The following is a 20153-nucleotide window of genomic DNA, read 5'->3' as shown; positions in this document are numbered from 1 at the left end:
GCCAAGGATGGTGAAAACTGTATTACCATGTTGAAATACTTTATATTTTATTTACTATACCTCCTTGTTAGTCACTCCTACATTCATGCCCCGTTCCATTCTAAGATTTTTCTTCATCTAACAGTGATACTGGTACACGGGTCTTACAATTGAAGGCTCTGTACTTTGTAAACATTCCTTTGTATCTCAGTTTTTTTAATTTCAAAATGTTTTTGTTATCAAAAATGTTTACGTTTTGCTGCAGTGTATTCTATATAAAAGTAGTTTAGTGTTTTCCCTACTTGAGAAAATGAGAAAAAAAACTTCTATATATTTTTAGTTTAAATGCTAATCAGCTAAGAATTTTGTTGACTATTTAGTTCACTTGCGAATTCAGAAGGTAAACAAAAGATTAAAAACATATTTCCATATGAAACTGAATAATGTTTAACTCAGCCCAAACTGATTTGTATCCATACAGCACATAATAATTATAACGAAGGAAATGCTTTTAATATAAATAGCAATGGATGTCCATGGATTACAGTAACTCTCAGTGAAGATGAGTTATTCTGATAGAAGAAATAAATAATCACGGTCTCAGTATATTGGAATTTTCTTTAATTTTTTATCTTGGTTCTAGATAATAACTTGTTGACACCTAATTCATTCCAACAAAAAGGCAAAACTAGTAGACTGAACTTTTGTTTGCTGCAGAATATGATGAGTATGTCTGGAAAGAACCAAATGAATTATCAGGATAGTCTACAAATGCAGGGAAATTCCATACTCCTTTCTTAGTTTACTATTTTGAGCCCTCAAAACAGACACCTAGTACAATTTGAATCAAAATTTGTCCCTTACAGACCCACAGAAATAAGGCTATTTGTCATGACAGTGCATTCTGGGAAGGCTCAACAGAATTCCTCAGGTAACAAAAAAGGCAGTGGAAAATACAAATGATATATAAGCATCCTAAACTGGTCCATGATTGCATGACTGGGTGAGATTAAAGATACTTTACCTGAAGTGAAAATTTTCAGCAGTATATCTTTCATTCATAGTAATGTGAATTAGTGGCAATAAGTTATTTCCCTACAAAGACTGACTGGCACACTATGCTGTAATTACTAAATAAGTAGTAGTTTTCTGAATTTTCTCATCTCCATCTTTTCACCCTTCTATCTTATTGATTTGTTGCCTATCCAAGTGAAAAAGATCCTTTTATTAATCTAGAAGGTTATTTGCTTTTGCCAGCATTAAATTTTTCTTACAGACCACAAGCATATGGAAGAGTAGCACTTCCAAACTGTCTAGGAATAAATTTTGGCTGTTCCTCCTAAAAGAGACATCCTTCTTGAGGCTGAAAGGTGCAAAATCAGTTTGGGCTGCCAGAGTTCAACTTTTGTTTGTTCCATCAATTTTATTGTTTGGAAAATGTGTTGTATTGACAGCCCTTATTACTGAATTTCCTACTTGTTCATGCACCAGCTTTGTATATCATCAGCAGAGATAAATTTTTCTTTCAGCCTTACCCGTGTATCAGCCACTTCAGACCCTCAGACATTTTATCTTTGACTACCCTTTAATAATTTTGCTAAAAATGTTGCTGGTAGAAAAATGCTAATCACACAATAAATTTGATTCTGTACTTGGACCCTATAGTCATTTATGGTTTTCTAAATTTTTGACAAAACAATTACTCAGCTACTAACTTATTTCAAGTCTGTAGTACTTTTGAATTGTAGCCTTATATCTGTCTATGCTCAGTCCTTTCTACCCTATAACCTATAAAAATACTGGATGATCTTTGAATTCTACCCACAGAGCACTGAGATAACAGTATACTGAGGAGAGCACATAAACTAATATCTGGAATGGTGTACTGTCACCTAAAACCCTTAATTTTTTTAGTTAAGATTTAGAAAAGGCATGCAATTTTTAAAAAAGTATATTCAAAAAAGTTTTGTGACAAAAATATCAGGAGATGGTAATTATTGATTTTAAGACATCCTGTCTCATATCATAGGAGCACATAATACAGATCTTTATACAGAATCTCAATATGAAATACATATAAGATAAGCAACGCAGAAAAACTGAAAACTACTGTTCAAAGTCACATCCAAGTAATTATTTTGAAGAACATGACAAAAATCTTAAAATATACTTAAAAAAAAAAATTAAAATTCCATATAAATCTTTACTTTTTGGCATAAAAGTTTACAGATAGGCCAATAGAAGTGAAAAAAAGAGCAAAACATTCCTGAAATCATTCATTAAAATAATAGTTGTTACAAGAGATAGACTTCAAAGACATGAAAAATAATTTTAAATACCTTAAATGAAGATTTCAAATATGTTTTCCCCATAAACATATAAATCTAATTGTGTGTAATTCGTTTTAGATTTGTAACTTAAATTAACTTTTGTAGATGAAAATAATAGAAGTCATTTTCTGCACTGGGAATCTGAATATGTCAATAAATTTTTTGCAGAATTAGGGTATGGCTGAATGAATAAGCCTGGAAAAACTATGCAGTATTTTTCAAGATGACAGAATGAGCTATTATTTTAAAATACCAGGAATAAGTATTAATAATGTGAATGAGTATTAATAATCCAATGGAAAAATTTAATTTCTTACTTTTTGTACATATTCTTCAAGTTTAATAGTCACAATTCTTTAAATCTAGAAATGTAACTAGCTAAAATAATATTCAGTTGACATTTTGCCTAAGGAATGTGAAATCAAAGAAGCTTTACTGGAAATGATTGACACATGCCATTTTTTTCTTGACGTTTCTGTAAGGATCCTGACTGCAGCTCCCCTTCTTAAAAGTTTACTGGGCTGAGTTAGAGTGTTCAATGGAATCAGTTAAGGTGCTAACTGGAATAAATGAAGATATTTAGTCAAGGTTTGCCTCCATCACTGATGAAAAGCCAGAAATTTGGGATGACCTCCTTCTCTGGGGAACTCTTTTCCAGCAAAGTCTGTTTCTGCTGCTCTTGTCTGAGCTGTGTAGCAGATCAATACTGTGCCTTGCCCAGGGTCATATCACCTCAAGTCATAACCCAACATGAATCCTTGGACGCAGCTTTCAATCCTGCTCTCAATCCTACTTTACCCCAGCAGACTATTTCTGTGTCTGATCCCTACCCTGACTTGCTGCATCTGTGCTCTGCATCAATGTCATAAAATGGCTCTAATCTACAGCCTTGCAGTCACCTTTTGCTCCTGGCTCTCTCCCCATGGGGACCAGCCAGAACTCCTCCCTGACATTGTTTTCCAAAGCGTAGGCTAAACATTCATCAAAACTATTTTTATGCAAAAGATGTAACAATTTTTTTTCATACCCAGAATTAAATAGTTCTGTAAGAAAGGGGGTGCAATTGCAATTTCTTTGAACTCACAAGAACCACTTCAGTGATTCCTTCATGCTGGTGAAAACAGGAATAATTTTAAATGCTTCTTGGCTTAATTTGAATAGACAATAGTAGTTTTTAACATCAAATAACTGAAGTTCAGTAGCTCTTTTCTTAGGAGTAGTGGTCAGGAAAACAGCAGCTAACATGTTTTGTCTGCTTGCTAACTGCACTGTGTTCCAAATATTGTCCCAATTATCTTCAGTTTTTTCATGCTATTGTTGAATTACTTCTCAAATATGAGCTACTGTTGCTATGTATTTTGCTACCTATTACTATATTTTTTTTAAACTTCTACAATGATCCTGTCACTACCTAAACTTCTATAATTAGATTCTGGGGTTTTTTCAATATTTTATGCCACTTAATTTTTTTTTATTTTTAGAAGGAAATGTTTATCAATAGGTGTTTGCTCTTTTAATAACTTGTTTTTGTGAGAGTTTTAGAGCGCAGTACCAAATACATCTCAAGGCAGAATCACTCATTAAATGGAACTTAATCATATCAACCAAGACCAGTCAATTACATTGTAAAAAGTCTTTTCTCTCATCCTTTTTAGGTGCAAGTATTCTGCAATGCAATAGCACAGGGATGTGAGTGGGACAGTATTGTATTTGAGCTGGAGATAACTTGATCTGAAAATAAGGAAATCAGTTGTAAATGAGCACCATGTTAGTAAATCTGATCAAAGAACAACAAAGAAAAATTTAAAATGTGAGACACCGGAAGTAGCTCTCTCATATACCTGTGAGTGCTTTGTAGCAATACTAGCTCATAGTCAGGACTGCACTCTGCTGAGAGCAACCAGTTCTTGATCAGAAATACAGTTTTCTGACAATGGACACTTGGGCATCAGGCACTTAAGGCAAATTAAAACAAATCCCGGTTTGGGCAGGCACATCTGGGTCCCGAGACCCTGCACTGCAAGGCTAGTACAGATCCTATGGCCTTACACCAAACCTGGTAAAAATCATATATGCTGAACTATAGTTTCAGTTTGAACTAAGTGTTATTATGAAATCTCAAAGGAAAAATGTTTATTGTACATGTACTTAAAAAATTGTGTATTGGAAATAATATTAGTAGTATTAATGATAACATTAACAACAAGAACAATAATGAGGTGGCAAAGGATATTGATTATGATATTTTCACTTTTTTCTTATGAAAACTAAAATGAAATGAAATTTAATAAAAGGGGATCTTGAAAGTTTTCCTGTATGACCTGGTTGGCATATGCAGAAAATTTCTCACCTCATCAATAAATAAAATGCTAATTTTTACAGAAATCAGAAATAGGTGTATTTTTTCAAGACAGAAGTGGCAAAAGTAAAGCCATTGTTTGGTGACAGGTGATTAAAAAAATAAGAGGGGCTGAAAAGATCTGTGTATATATAGCCTAATTTCTGAGGCAAATGAAACTGGAAAAACAGATAAAAGTACAGAAGAAGTGGTAATTTAGGTTTGGCTTGTCTTGATCTGGTTTGGTTTAGTTTTGTTCCCTCCCCAGCTCCTCACCCTCCTTTAGATTAGTCATTTTGGATGCCAGGATTCTGAAAGGTGTGAGAGAGGTTCTGAAAACTTAGGTTTAAAAAGTCCTGGCTGACTGCTTTTGTTTCAATGGTATAGCTAACTATGTAGGCCTACTATAGGATCTGATAACATTTTTACAGGAGTGAGAAGAAGGAAATTGTATGGGTATCTGATTTATGATGAAAATCTGAGCAAATCCTATATTTGTTCAGCATAAAGTGCTTTGAGATTAAGACCCTGAGGAATATTTTTTTGTTTGTTTTATGTAGTGAAGTAGATTTAAGTTGTACTTAACAAGCGAAATTGCATTTGAATGGCTTTAGGAAAAAATCAGGCTTGAACTCCTTATTACTTGTAATTTAATATGTTCAGAAGAGAAACAGTTTGCATTGTGTAAAATATGGAACTGATAGATTGTGGAAAAGCCTAGGGCAAGTGTGCTTTTTAAGATCTGATATGGTACAACATAGTCCCAGCTTCTTTGCTGAATATCTGAATTTAGTCATAACAATGTGTTTACTCTTTGGTTTTTGATTGTGTGAGCAGAAAGAATCTGCAATATGTAAGTATAACCTTCAATATATTAAAAATTAATACTAAGATTTACACCAATCTTCTATATTAAGTAAAAAGATTCAATTATCTGCTACCTGGATTACTAAGAATGTATTATGATAGGTGAGAAATGACTGAATTCATAGCATCAACATTCAGCTTTTTTATTAATTAAAGTACCACTGTCAGAATTAGGGAGGAGAAATATTACACCTCTAAAATGTTTTAGTTACAGTTTCTCCATTTAGTGAAAATATTTGTTTTCTCACATTATTTTTTCTGTATGTTCAAATGAAAATGGTATACAATCAGTAATAGCATAATCATGACAACACTGATAATTAGATTATGCACTCAAAATACTCATAAAGAATTAGATACAAAACTAGATTTAGTGCAGAATCTTAATAGTTGAATGCCTACAAACCTTACTATATTATCTGTTGACTAAATGTTGTTATGTCTGACAAGTGGTTTTATCTCCTTTTTGTTTCCTCATCCATTATTAAAAAATAAAATAAAAATATTTCTTTTTTTTTTTGTAGATAATTCCTTGTCTTAGTAAACTTATATGTCAGTCTCACACTAACAACAAATCAGATTATTTGGACTCCATATTTTGCACTAATCTCACATCTTCTAAATGAAACCAATAAAATATCTCAAGACTTTTTGCTGCATGTTCCTAAACAAGGAACAGTAGGCTCTGGTGTTTAAAGCTATTCATTCAGTCTACTGACTATTCAGTCTGCACCACAGCAAGTTCTTCTCTTTACATATGAATGGCTTAAATTAATTTTGATCAAGTTATTACCTAATGAAACCATAAAGAAGGTTTTGGAAACATTTATTACACCTACCATATTAGAAGAACTTTAAGATTTAAAACTAGCTCTTCCTTTCAGATAGAAGAAACCAAGACAATGAATGGAAGCTATGATGTCAAAAGCTATTACTGCATAGAGAGGATTCAGCCAGCAGTCATAAGAAAAGGTTGTAATGGGAATGAACCTCTGGATTAAACATAGTCAATAACCCCTGTTAATGCGGGGTCACCTAGACCAGGTTTCCAAGATATATGTCTAGAATGGCTTTTTATCTACATGGGCAGAGACCCCACAATATTTCTGGTCTACCTTTTTCAGTGGTTGATTCCCAAAAGGAAAAAAGAGGGGTTTTTTTGTTCAGAAAGACCTTTCTACACTTCTGTTTCTGCTCATTTCCTTTGATCCTGGCACTAGACACCTCTGAAAAGAGCCTGATCGCATCATCTTTGAACTCTCCCTTCAGATCTGTACATACTTTGATGGCATCTGGCTTGAGCCTTTTCTCTATCATCCATATAATTAATATAGGTGTTAAACATGTTAAATGTCTTGTGTTCCTATGATCTAACTTTCTACAATATATTTCAGGGTGTTATGTGGGATAAAGGATATCTTGAGGCCAGGAGTGGTGGGGATTCCTGAAGGTTGCACCAGAGTAGGACATCACCCAGTTGTGTGGGAATAAGGCCAGACTGAATTCTAGCTGTCAAATCAGACTGCAGGTGGGTGTCAGGATTGTGCCGGATAATTCTAGCCAGGGTCAAACACAGACCCATGATGATGGGATGACTGGAAAGAGCTTCATCAATATTTTATCATTGACAAGGAAGAAAGTGTCACTCAAGTAAATCTGCTCTATGTATAACTTTGTGAGAGGACTTTTTTTAGTTTAGGAGGAAATTATTTTTTCTCATCCTTTCCAGCATAACTTTTACATTCAAAGTAAATTATAAAGGACTGCATTCATAGCAAGTCTAGTTGTCAGTTCTCTGATGACAGATACATACAATTTATCTGAACAGGTATTACTCCAGATCACATCTTCAATGCTGCTTCTGAGTTGGTAACACATTCACCATTCCCTAATTCTTGGAAGCAGACAGAAGCTGTTCTGATTCCTGATATAAACTATTGTAGCTTTTGATGGTCTTTGTATGTGTTTCCAATAGCCAATTTAGATTCCCAGATTGATTCACAAAAACAGACAGAGTAGGATATCTAATACCAAAGAATTCTAGAAATAAGCCAGACACCTTTATGCCTAGGGTTATTAAATAAATTATAATCTTTTCAATCATAACTTTTGTTAAAGTAGATTTTTTAGTACAAGTAAGGGTAAGAAAGGTGGTCTTAAGTTTATAAATTGCGGATCTTTTTATTTGGATTTCTGTATTTCTTCTGGAGCTATGCAAAAATTATCAGTGCTGTGTGAAGCCTAAAAATAGATCCATCCATGTGATTTTTGAACATGGATTTATGCCACTCTTTAAAATTGTTTAAGTAGAATAACCATTCTTTATCCTACAAATACCTATTAGTAATCACATCATTTCTTGATAATGTGTTTTTTCCTACTAAACTAGCCTTTCACAATATTTATCAAGTAAAAGGAAATTTAGAGTACACCTGATACATTTGGCCTGATTACACTAGTACATTTCAGATACATACTTTATAAACGAAAGACACTGGTAAGCGCATTTGGTTGAATTGGTTTGGATGACTAATGAGTGGTGATGAACAGTATATTCAGGAGAACAGAAAGTTCTGATTGAGTTTATCCTTTCATAACGAACTCGGGCTCTTTCCCTGACATTCAGTAAGGCTTCTTGTTAGGATTATCTGGTCTATATTTTCAGAAGCACTGGAGTTGAATTTTACATGAAACTTTAAGCACGGTCCACTAGAAATCCCAGAAAACCCAAGCATATTATTTTTTGGAAGCCAAATAATAATAATAATAAAGGATAAAGTAAGAATTTCGAACTTCCAAAGCATAAAACATTTTTTCTTCAAATCCCAAACCCTACTAAGTATTACTTTTGCAAGTTTTGATTCACAGAAAATTTTAGATCAATCCAACAGTGCAGAGTTTTAGGATCTGCTGGCTTTGCCTTCATTCAGACTGATTGTATCTTGCTTTAGCAAAGGTCTAGAAGTCAAGAAATGATTGCCAAACATTTTGGAGCTGCAGCTCTATGAGTTTCATAAGGTCAAGGTCTGATGCTTTATATCATCATCATCATCATTATCACTCAAATTTCTGAAAATTTGTCAGTTTGATGACCTATATCTTCATTTACATCATAAAATATACATTAAATAAAATATGATTATCTGAAGTATCTATCTTAAACTTATGCAACCATATTTTAGATAACATCGACTGTCGGAACATTTGGATACATGTATCAGCTGACTGCTTTTTAGGACTAAATATAATCATTATTAAGTAAAAAAGATGTCAAAAGGAGTAATCAGGGATATTTACTGAGATTAACATTTCAGTCATCTTACTTGGCTTACAATTACTACATTATTCTCTGTCAATGTCTGTTAGTCTTCTTAAACTAAACCTTTATATAATATTGTTGCTACAGTAATGCATATTATATATACACATATATGTTATTATTACTCACTTTAAATTCCTTCCTGCTTGAATTTTACATATGCCTCAGAGGAACCACATATTTATACACCACCTAACACATATATCCTTTATTTCTTGCACTTGTAGACATAGAAAAAAAAGAGTGTGTGCTGTATTTGGTAACAGAAAAAATAGAAAACATGATCCTCTTTACAAAAGAGGTAGTGTGTTATTCCATTTTTAAATCAAAGGGGTGACTTTTATCTTTAAACAGAAAAAAATCAGCATTCAAACTTTAATAGTTATGTGAAGTTTAATACTATCTCTTTCTCCGTTATTAAGCTGTGTTTGCTAGGGTTTACAGCATTACAGCTTCTAGAAGACTCAAGGAAACCCTACTTAATACATGACTTTTCTGATAATCAGATTCTGAGAACTAGATTCCATGGAGTTCCTTGTTTTTACTACCTCCATTCCAAACTTGTCAATATGCAATACAATCATGGTTCTCTCTGCTTTAAGTGGAGAAATGGACTAGGAAAATCACTCCCATGTTCCCTTCCTGCCCAAATTATTCATGATTCTATGGCTTTGTGATAGAAAAGCATTTACAGTACTTTTTGTCTGTGAATTCATCACCAGCCATCCTTCCCTCATGTCATGATGCTGCATATCAGCACATCAGAAGGCAATTTGTTCAACCAGTTCATCCAAGTGCACTACTGTATCTTCTTTTTCAGCTCTGGAGTTAACTTGCATGTTGTGGTGGTTTTGTTTTTGTTGTTGTTTGTTGGTTGGTTTTTTTTGTTTGTTTGTTTTGTTTTGTTTTGTTTTGCTTTTTTGTTTATTTGTATGCTTTTAAATTTAATGAACATGATCTTAAAAATCACATTGGAAAATAAGTGTGATCTAAGCAGGGATTTGGTAGTATGCTGAAACTGTATGTAAAGTTTCTTTTTTTTCCTTCTTCCTCTCATTTGGAAGTGTTTGTGGTGACTGCAGCTACCTTATCTATTGTATTTCTCACAGACTTCGTTGATTATAAACTGAATCTCGCTCTAGAGTTACAATTTAAGATTGGTAGAGAAATTTCTGGATTTGCTGCTTCTTATCCTGAGAAGTATTTATAAGCAGTTTGGTCACCATTATGATTGTAATAATAAAAGTCGGTAGTATCAAAATGAAGTAGAATTGTATTTTATTTTAGTAGCTAACAGTTTCCAGTCTTTTCTGTCATTTTCCTGCCATATGCATTAATTTCTCCATGTCTTCATATTAAAAGATAGGACAATTTATTTAAGAAATACCAAACTGCAGCATACATGAGTGACGATTATATATTATACTCAACCATGATTATTAAGGATAGATCTGTTTGCCAGGGATGGAAGACAGCTTTCATTCTTAAAATAGAATCAAGTGACCCTTAAAATTCAAGACCTCTGAAGATTAAGTTGTCTAGTTTAATCAGAGAGATGATTGAGGGATGAATTCTGCATGAATATATATGTATATGCACACTACTGTCATTGAGAGGAGAGGACAGCTGTTTAGCTTTGAAGACAAAATGAAGACATAAAACCAGTTATTAAGACCCAACTTTTACACATGTATTAGAATTAGAAATAAATGTTCTAGTTGAGATATCTAAATATTAACAGAATAATGCAAATTTCAATCCTTTGCTAAAACAACTATTTCAAAGGTATATTTCATTCCAGAAGATTTTATAACCTCTGTGCATAGTTTTAATAAATATAGGACTGCTTTGGTTCATTTGGACTGTGATGTATTTAAATCTCCAATTCCTCATTTTTGTCCTCCTCCTCCTCCTCACCATCATCATAATCATCATCTTTCAAGACTACTGAAGAAAACAAAATTTAATACATTGACGTTTTAATGTTCTTTGTACTTGCATCTATATATTAAACCAGTAACAAAATCAAATTTCATGCTTCAAGGCTTTAACCAGTTATCAGCAAAGTGAAGGAGTACATTGTCTTGATGAGTAATTGGTTAGATATATTATTTCAGCTCTTCCTCCGAAGAACCAGAAGCGATAGCTGCAACTATAGACTGGAAGAAAAGATAGATAAAAAGACCCTTAAAAAATATTTTTATCTGCTGACATAATCAAGGTCATGCTGATCATCAGATTTTTATCTGAGTAGCAAATTTTCCGTGATAATTCAGATGGGGAGTTTGAGAGATTTTTTTCAACTTTTTAATTTTCTTTACAGCAAAATGAATAGATGGAGGTCTTGAAATGACATAATGTGAAAATTATTTTTTCAGCTTCTAAATTTTATGGTCAGAATAAATGACTTCTTGACAAGAAGTGGCAAAACTTAGCTCAGTTTTGTTGGAATTATCTGTGTATGTTTCAAATAATAAAATCCTTTCAATGCTTAAAACCTAGAGAAGAGGAACACGTATGGCCTTCCTTGATGTCATGACCTACTCAGGGAAAAATGAATACAATCATTACCCCTATGTACTCTGAGAAAGGGAAGTTACCAACTGGCAATGCTCAGACCAAAAGGCTGACAATTGTTGTGGTTGACCTTGGATTGCTGCCATATCTCCACCCAGCCACTTGCTCACTTCCTCTCCTTATCATAAGATTGAAATAAGATTGAATATTCTTGTCATCTGTTAATGTCTCTGCACTCTTTTGAGGACAGAACTATACCACACTAGAAAATGACCTGGTTAAAATTAGATAAATAAGATGAACCAATGAAACACAGATTTAATTATTATAAATTTAAGATAAAAATAAACAGTTTGGAAAATCTGTACCATTTTAGGAAACATTGTAACTGTGAAGTTAAATAATTTCTTTATACTTCTAGTTAGATAAGAACACAATGAACTTCAAGGAAATCTAAGTCGTTCACTTTACCTTATATCCTATATCTGTAACAACTCCAGTATGGGTCATTTCCCTGGAGTACAGTCCTTCAGGAATAGACTACTCCAACATGAGTTCCACATGGGCTGTAGGTCTTGTGAGGAAATACGCTGCCACTTTGACTCCTCTTCACATTCTCTTTCCACAATCCACAGCTTCCATTAGGACATATTTTTCTGTAGTATGGAGATGTCTATGGCCTATAGTGTTGATATGTTCTCCAACATAGTCTTCCATGGGCTGCAGCGTAATCCCCACTCCAGTGCTGGAAGCACATCTTCCTTCTTTCTCCCCTGATCTTAGTGTCTGTAAGTTTTTTCTCATTTTCTCTCATTCCTGTGTCTCATAGTTGCTACATGGTATATGTTGCCCTTTCCAAGATACCTTATCAGGGAAGTAGAATCATCTTTGTTGATGCATTAAGCTATGTTCTGCAATGGATCTATTTTGGAGCTGCCTGGAATTTCTCTGTCCCATTTGTGAAAGTCCCTACTTTCACAGAAACCACCCCTGCAGCTTTCCTCCCCAGTATCTTGCTACAACAGGCAGGAAATGTTTATATGTAGGACTATTGCATTATCATGACAAAATATTTAAAAGCATAATCAAAATCTCTATAGATTCATAGTTGGTTATGATTTCAAGTAGTTAGTAAACTACTACAGTTTTGGAACAGGCAGAGATGTTAAAATCTGTACTCAGAAATCAACTCTTATAATTCCACTATGCTTTAGAAATTTGCTTTCATAATTTCATAGCAAAGATATTACTTTTCTGGCATAAATCAGAATGTGAGAATCTCAGTCACTTAAAGTTCTGAAATCTGGATCAATGTATTTATTAACACTTAGCACTCTGTGAAGATATGTTAGAGATTTGCTGTCTCTGTATTTCCCCTGTATTTTTGTGAAACTACTTCTTGTCTCAAGTGTGTAATCCCTTGTAGTATAAGGACTTGCTGTCTCATTATAAGGACTTTCAATCTCACTAAAAGATACTGCAGCTGATGAGCTTCTTCTTGTTAGGTCAAGAAACCTGGAAAATTTCTTTTGAGAGGCCAGTAAAATATGATGCAGAACTTACAACTTTGAGGGTAGCAAATAAGCTCATTCTCTCTTGAATGATAGGCTAAAACGGGTTCCTTATTATTCTTTCCAAAAGGAGAATCAAGGTATAAAGGTACATGAATTTTTACTGATAAGTAGAGTTTTTATAAAGATACAGTGATTAATCATACAAAGAGAAAATAGGAAATTTTATCATGGATTGCAGTGTTTAGTAATGTAAATATCATAAACTGAATGAATGAAAATGAACAAAAGTTCCAAAATTCATATAACATGGAAAAATAATAGGTTCATGTTCCTTTTCTTTCTTTGTGTGCATGCTAGTGTTGCCAGTTAAAAAGTTATGTTGTACAATTAGAACTGTGGTCCTAAAGTACTAGCAGAAATTAAGTGCATTTTAGTATTTTTCTGACTTCTGTACTTTTTCTGTGCCATGCTTTTAGTTTAGTTATGTACTTATAAACACAATATATGCAAACTTTTAAAAAGGTTTCATTTGAGTTTTCATTTCATTTGAACTCACTTTTGTTTTTGTTCTTTCTTTTTGTTGCTTGTTTATTTTGTTTCTAAATTGTATGATTGTGTCGGTAGGAAATTATTCAATGGAAAATGTTTTGACATATTTTACTAAAGAAAGAAATTAAACTCTCAAATGCATAAATATTCCATCACTGGGAAAGAAAAAATTACTCTTAAATGGTATCACTTTCAGGGATGGAAATTTTATGTAAGATGTGTTCATAAATTTGATTTATTAATTTGATGTTATTATTTCTATTAATTTGATGATGCTTCCTTATGTGTAATAAAAGATAATGGAAACATGAACGGTCTCCACATACATATATCTGCAAATCACAAATGCCAATAAAAATATGTGGAATAAATGAAATTTCAGAGTTAGAAAAGCTTATATAACTGTAAATATGGATGTGTTGTTAAAACAGGCAGGCTGTATAGTATATAATATATAATGTCATATCCCACATGTGTGAATGGACAAAGAAAAAAGATTTAACTTTTGTAAAGGGAAGTTATTATCTCATGTAACCACCCTTTCTCTCCAAAGAAAGAAAGAAGGAAAGGCTTACTGAACTCTGTAGTATTTATGGAAGTTAAAATAATATCACATATTTTTTAATAAATAATTTGCTTTTTAATCTAATTTGCAATACTAATGATAGCACGTGTACTATTTTCCCTTTTTCAGAAATCACAAGTATCACATAAACATTGGGAATGTTCACTGATGTGTTGTTTCTGTGATGCCTGAGGCAAGACTTCATGTTATGTCTTGTGATTTTATAAAGAAATTCTCAAAGAAGATATAATGTCCATGTCCCCTGTGGCATCTAGCATATCTGAAATCTTCTCCATTCCTATATTTCTTTGAACAAGGGCTTTTGTGCCAGAATCTTGTAATTTTTTTCAATCAACTGAACTAATAAGAGGTATTGCTTCTCCTCATAAGCTTTCCTTTACTGCCTAGCTTTTGTCTTTGTGGAGCAGTATTATAGGTATGAATTATGTATATTGGAATTAATTGTGGCCAGAAGTACATATGTAAACACCGGTGCCGAAGCTTAACCTCTTTTCTAACACTGTCAACTATATATTGGCATCAGGCTTTCTCAGCCTGTTTTCTGAGAAAATGTAAATTTTTCAGACTTGCTAGCAGGGAATTTCAGCATACATCATAGAAGAGAGAGGCAATAATGCACAATGCTCTGTTAGTGGCTAACAGAGGTAACAGACAGCCCACAGCATCATGCTTATCTGTTGCTTTCATTCAGGAGCCGAAGTGATCTTTCCTTCTGCTCCCAGCTGATAACAAGTGCAAAATACAGGCAAAAATAACTTTTCACCAACTGCATCCCTGTTAAGAAAGAGGAAAAACCAACTGCGGGGTTGATTGGCAAGAAGATGTGAAAATGTTCATATGTTTGCTGACACTGAATGTGTAGAAGTGAAACCAAGGGAAAGGGAAACTGAGTTCTTGGAAAATAGAGGAGAAGAGAATCCAAGAAAAGACATAGGAAAAGATGAAATGCATTTAAATAAATCAAATTTAATTTAAAATTTAACAAAGAAAAGATATGAGAGAAAGTAGCCTTTTTCTAGCTTCACTGGAATGGAAAACGTGTGCCTAGTTTGTTTCCCTACAGCAGTTGAAGTGTGAGAGAAAAGCCTCATGATGCTCCTACAAGAGTTTGTATCCCAATTTCAAGTTAGGAGTAACAAAAAAGAGATTTTTACCTCTTAACCTCTGGTGATGATTCAGTGATTAGTAAATTATCACAGGTTCTCCTGAACTCTTCTACCTTGGGAAATTCCAGACTAAAGTTGTTTGGACATATACCATTAGAATAATTTCTGTTAAGAAATTATTAATTGATTTCAAGATGCAACTTGTGATGACATACACAGCAAAGCAGATTTATCTTTGAAACGCTTTGGAGAGATTTAATTCTCAGTTGCACATTCTACTCATTTAACCTTGCAGTCTAAAAATGTCAAAAAGCCATAGTTATATTTCTCTGTACTTTTTTTTGGAAAAATTATTGGGTTTCTGACAAAGTCCTCAAACACTTTTGTAATTCCACCTGTGAATAAATGTTTTGAAATTCAAAAATATTACAGGAGTCAGGAAAAAAGCCCTACTGTAGTTCTGTACTGATAGTTATTTGTGGTCAAATCTGCAAGTGTTTTAAATTAAATTTGTCTGAACAGAGGATTTATGCATAAATAACTTCCACTAAAGCTTGTATTGAAGGAGCAGCTACAAAAGCACTTCTGAGAAAATGAGTTTGCTAATTATGTAAGTCTGAAGCTGAAAAGTTTTTCTGGAATAACGTAGACTTTTAATTTCTTGGAATTATATATATATATGTCTAAGATTAGGAATTTGTTTCCTTATACTAGATTTAGAAACAGTAAAAGAAGCTTTCAACTCCTTAGCAAATGGCATATTAATTTTATAGGATTATTTCAATTGGTTTGAACTAATGAATTATTTAAACAATTAGAAGACAGGAAAAGCATTACTGTTTGTTTTTTTTTTAGTTTAGAGCATAGTTATTTTTCTGATGAAATAAAGATGTTCAATTTGCCTTCAATAAAATAACATTAATTCAGAAAATAATGTCAGTATGTGACAAAGTCTAGTTCTCCAAAATATTTACACTCTAAATGAAAGGCCATAAATTTGTCAGATGTGCAGCACCACTCCAACCAATATTTATATACAGCATTGAATAACTAACTATATACCATTAATCTATCTTCCTGTACAGTCTTTATAACCTATCATTCCTTCATAAACTGTATATCCTTTACAGCAGGGAATGTTGATGGATAAAGAATTGAAATTTTATGAACCATCTGTGATTTTCTGAACATTACTGTTCTGTCTGTATTGGTACCATTGCATGCAAGCTCACTATTAAGTTGTTTTAAGTCAGCGAGATTCTGAAAAATTATGCCTGCTGTAGAAATTCTTTCAGTGTTGCAAAACAGCTGTTGTAATATGCTCAGTTTTCTTTTTGGTTGGAAGGACAGACATATATGGTCACAAGACAACAACATTACTGAATATTTATATGTTCTAGGTGTAAAGAATGTCAGTTTTTACCTCTGTGTTTTTCCACATATCTTCATGCATATCTCTGCCCCTTCAGATATCTCTCTGTTACCGTGCTGCTACTGCTTGTCCTTCTGCCTGCAAATAGCTTCCAAAAAAAATGATGCTATAATTTTTTTCCCAGGAACTTAAGTTAAAGTGATTTGCCTAAGATTTTCAGAATCTCCTTTTCCCCATCTTCTTGGAGAATGATGCATATATAATATTATATAATATAGTATAATAAATATAATATAATAAATAGAATAGAATAGAATAGAATAGAATAGAATAGAATAGAATAGAATAGAATAGAATAGAATATATATAATGAATATAACAAATATCATAGCATATAAATTATATTAGTTGCTGTTTTAGTCATTTAGGAATTCTTGATTTCCTTTTAAAGGTGATAGAGAACAATTTAAAATTGAGAACTTTTTTAACTTTTGTTTTATGAATAATTTTGTCATAAATTTGAAGCCCATAGTCTCTAATAAGGTGAAAAAACTTGAAAAAAGAAATGGTACTTCAAGAGCAAAATAAAAATGAAACTTTGTTATTTAGATACCTAATTTAAACTACTTTGCTCTGAAACACTTCTATTTGCCACTTCTACTTTCTAAATTTTCTGACTTTAATTTCTGCAGAAGCAACATTTAAAAACACATACGTTATGTGAATAAACATATATATATATATGAATAAATATACATTAAATAAATTATTATTTAGAGCACTTATTTATATGTGTATCATATCACACAATCAAGGAGAAATTCAAAGAGTGAAAATAGTTTATGCTTCCACCCTTTGCATAATTATTTTGATGACCTCCTAATGAGACAGGCTAAGATAAATATATGTCTTATTGCACTTCGAAGATAGGGAAGAAAAACAATAACTGACAATGTATTTCATTCCAGGTGGGAGTAAAAAACAACAGTTTTCCTCACCCTTTACAACCAAGTTAAGAATTTGACTGACAGAATGTTGGCACCAGCTGTGGCAGAACTGATCAGCCTCAACTCCAAGTAAGTGTTGTCTTACACATTTTTGGAGATTCGTCTCGGACTAAATTTACAAAGCCTGCTGATTTCTAGCAAAAAACACAAATTAAAAATACAGTTTCTATGGCACTGTAGAGGACTTTGATTTCCCTTGTTGTACAATTCTTAAACACTTCTTTAAATCAGTATGTAACTTCATCTGTTCTTAATGTTATTTTGCAAATTTGATGCCATTTCATTCTGATTCCTCTTCCTTTCTGGACAATTAAAAGTATTATTTGAAAGTAATGAAACTTACTATAAAATATAAATATAAACATGAACATAGGAGAAATATTCAATGATCAAGAAAATGTAGATAAAAAGTAGTCTTTTGATGCAGAAGACAAACTGGTCAAAAAATACCCTAAGTAAGATTATTTAGGTGCCAATTAAATTAATCTTACTTACTACTGCATTACTGGGAGACAATTGTGGGTGAAGAACAGAGTAAGAAGCCTGAGTGGTCCAAAAATTATCTCTGAGGGAGGTCCACATGTCCTTCATGTGGTAAGAGCTAAGGTGACAGCAGTGTGACAGGCGCACACACACAGGCATTATGCACACACATTAAAGGGCATCTCTCATCCTTCTAGTCTTAGATTTTTAATATTCGTGAGTACCGGTATCTCGGTTGTACTTAGAGTTTTATTTTCTTTCCTGCTAGATGTCGAAAAAAATTCCACTTTTCTTGTAGCTAGTAGGAAATAGTGGAGAAGATAAAGGCCGGATGGTTTGTCAGATCTGCTTTTCACTCACAATATAATTTCTTAGTGAAAATCTGTTTTCCCCTTTGAGAAACTGCTCAGAAACCTGGTACTAGCTTGGAAGAAGAAGAAAAGAGTGAAAAAGAGAAAAGGAAGAAGAAACAAAGAGGTCGTAAAGGCAGAGTATCAATAAAATATGCTCATTTATCAGAGAGAAAGAAAAGATACGCTACTGTAAAATTGTTGAATGTCTGAAAACATGTTGGTGTCACTGTAAAGCAAACAATTAACTCACATTATACAAACACTTGAAAGTTTGAAAACTGCTCAGAATGTATACATTTAAAGATATTTACATAGACATGGTCTAACAGAGAAGCTAAATTCTTTTAGTGGCAGAATTTGTCTTGGATAAACAATTGCTTTACTGATTATTAGAAATACTGAGAAACTTAAATGTATGTTTTTATTGGTCCACTGCTAGGCAAACCAAGGTACGTTATCATTCATGTGTAGTATTTGCTACATAGAATAAAAGAAAGAGGACTCTTCATAGGTTTTCAAATGTATTGAATAAAGTGTGTTAATATTTGCTAGTAGCTTCTGAAAAAGATGAATCCTAACAAGACCTTACATAAAAAAACCCTGAGACTTTGAGAAGGGGAGTTCTTTGTCATTATCTAATTAATGACGAGGAAGAAACCAATAAGCAATGTCCCATATGATTTGAACACATCTTTGTCAAAAGCCACTCTGCATAGGATACATACTTACAGAGGGGAAGGATCTCAACCTGGAATATAATTACCTTGTGACCATTTCCCAGGTATTCTGGAGACTGGTAGTTATACGTATATGTATACCTATATGAAATATATATAATTTTTCTATTTGCCAACTTACTCATTTTGTTAACATTTTCACTTACTGTGAATGGAGCAGATTGGGATTTTTAAAGGTGTGCTAAAAGTGAAATATTAGAAACAAATAATTTTCTTCTGTTTTGTGGCACAAATCAATCATTTGTGGTATAAACAGTAAGAATATTTTTAAAAGTAATTTACTCAGTATTTCAATATTCTAAAGTCAGACAAAGAAATCAAAAGTTTATCCAGTTCTCAAGCAGCAAAAAGGTTTTACTTCTTAGACACATATATAATAAGCAGAAGCAATGTGGAAGTATATTGGATGTTACCTATTTCTCAATCACATGCAAGGTGGCATTAGCACCACTGCTTCTGTGTCAGTGCACTAAATTTTATTGAATATTTAATCCATTCTATTTACTACATGATTCTATGTGTCTCACAAACTCAAAATATTTCTCAGGTGTGAGAAAAAATTACAGAATTATCAGAGTTAATAAACAAAGTGATGAATAAACCGCAACATTCTGATGAGGAATTTGAATAGCATACACATCCCTTTTGAGATCATAGTTATTTATAGCGGCTTTATTTTAGTAATTTCTTATTTTAAACTGAAATTATTAATTTAGAAATATCACAATAATTGCATATAACAGATATTTAGCATCTTATATTTTAACAGCTGCCAGGTCTGTGCAAATCATACCTATCCAATGTGATAGCCTTGATGAGAAGACAGTGGACAGGCAAAAATGCCAGCACTTGATTACCCTGACATCATGAAGTCCTTTGATGTAGCTTTCTTAGTACCTTTGCTAAAGGCAGGTGATATATGAACTGGATAAGCAACCTACAGTGTGACAGTGGCCTGGACTGCTGTTCTTACTATTGTGATCTATAATAGAAAGCCTAATGAGTGACCAGAAAGCTTTACTTTCTTTCTAGGGTAATTACCAAGACTAATAGTGTTTAATGTTCTTCATTAATAATCTGAATAATGGTGCAGATT

General features: G+C 32.9%; 1 protein-coding gene across 48 annotated transcripts in view; it reads left to right on the top strand.

Moving 5' to 3' along the window:
* PTPRD (protein tyrosine phosphatase receptor type D) overlaps positions 1 to 20153 on the top strand; it is a 1216292-nt gene that overhangs the window by 293460 nt on the left and 902679 nt on the right. For all 48 annotated transcript variants that reach the window (XM_033085150.2, XM_033085149.2, XM_033085148.2 and 45 more), the window contains exon 4: positions 17446 to 17553. The gene's annotated coding sequence lies outside the window, so the exon portion shown is untranslated. The remainder of the gene's footprint in view (positions 1 to 17445; positions 17554 to 20153) is intronic.

This window comes from Catharus ustulatus, chromosome Z (assembly GCF_009819885.2).
Source record: "Catharus ustulatus isolate bCatUst1 chromosome Z, bCatUst1.pri.v2, whole genome shotgun sequence".
In the NCBI taxonomy this organism is placed as follows: Eukaryota; Metazoa; Chordata; class Aves; order Passeriformes; family Turdidae; genus Catharus; species Catharus ustulatus.
Note: the sequence above shows the minus strand (reverse complement) of the source record. Positions and strands in the feature narration are given on the sequence as shown.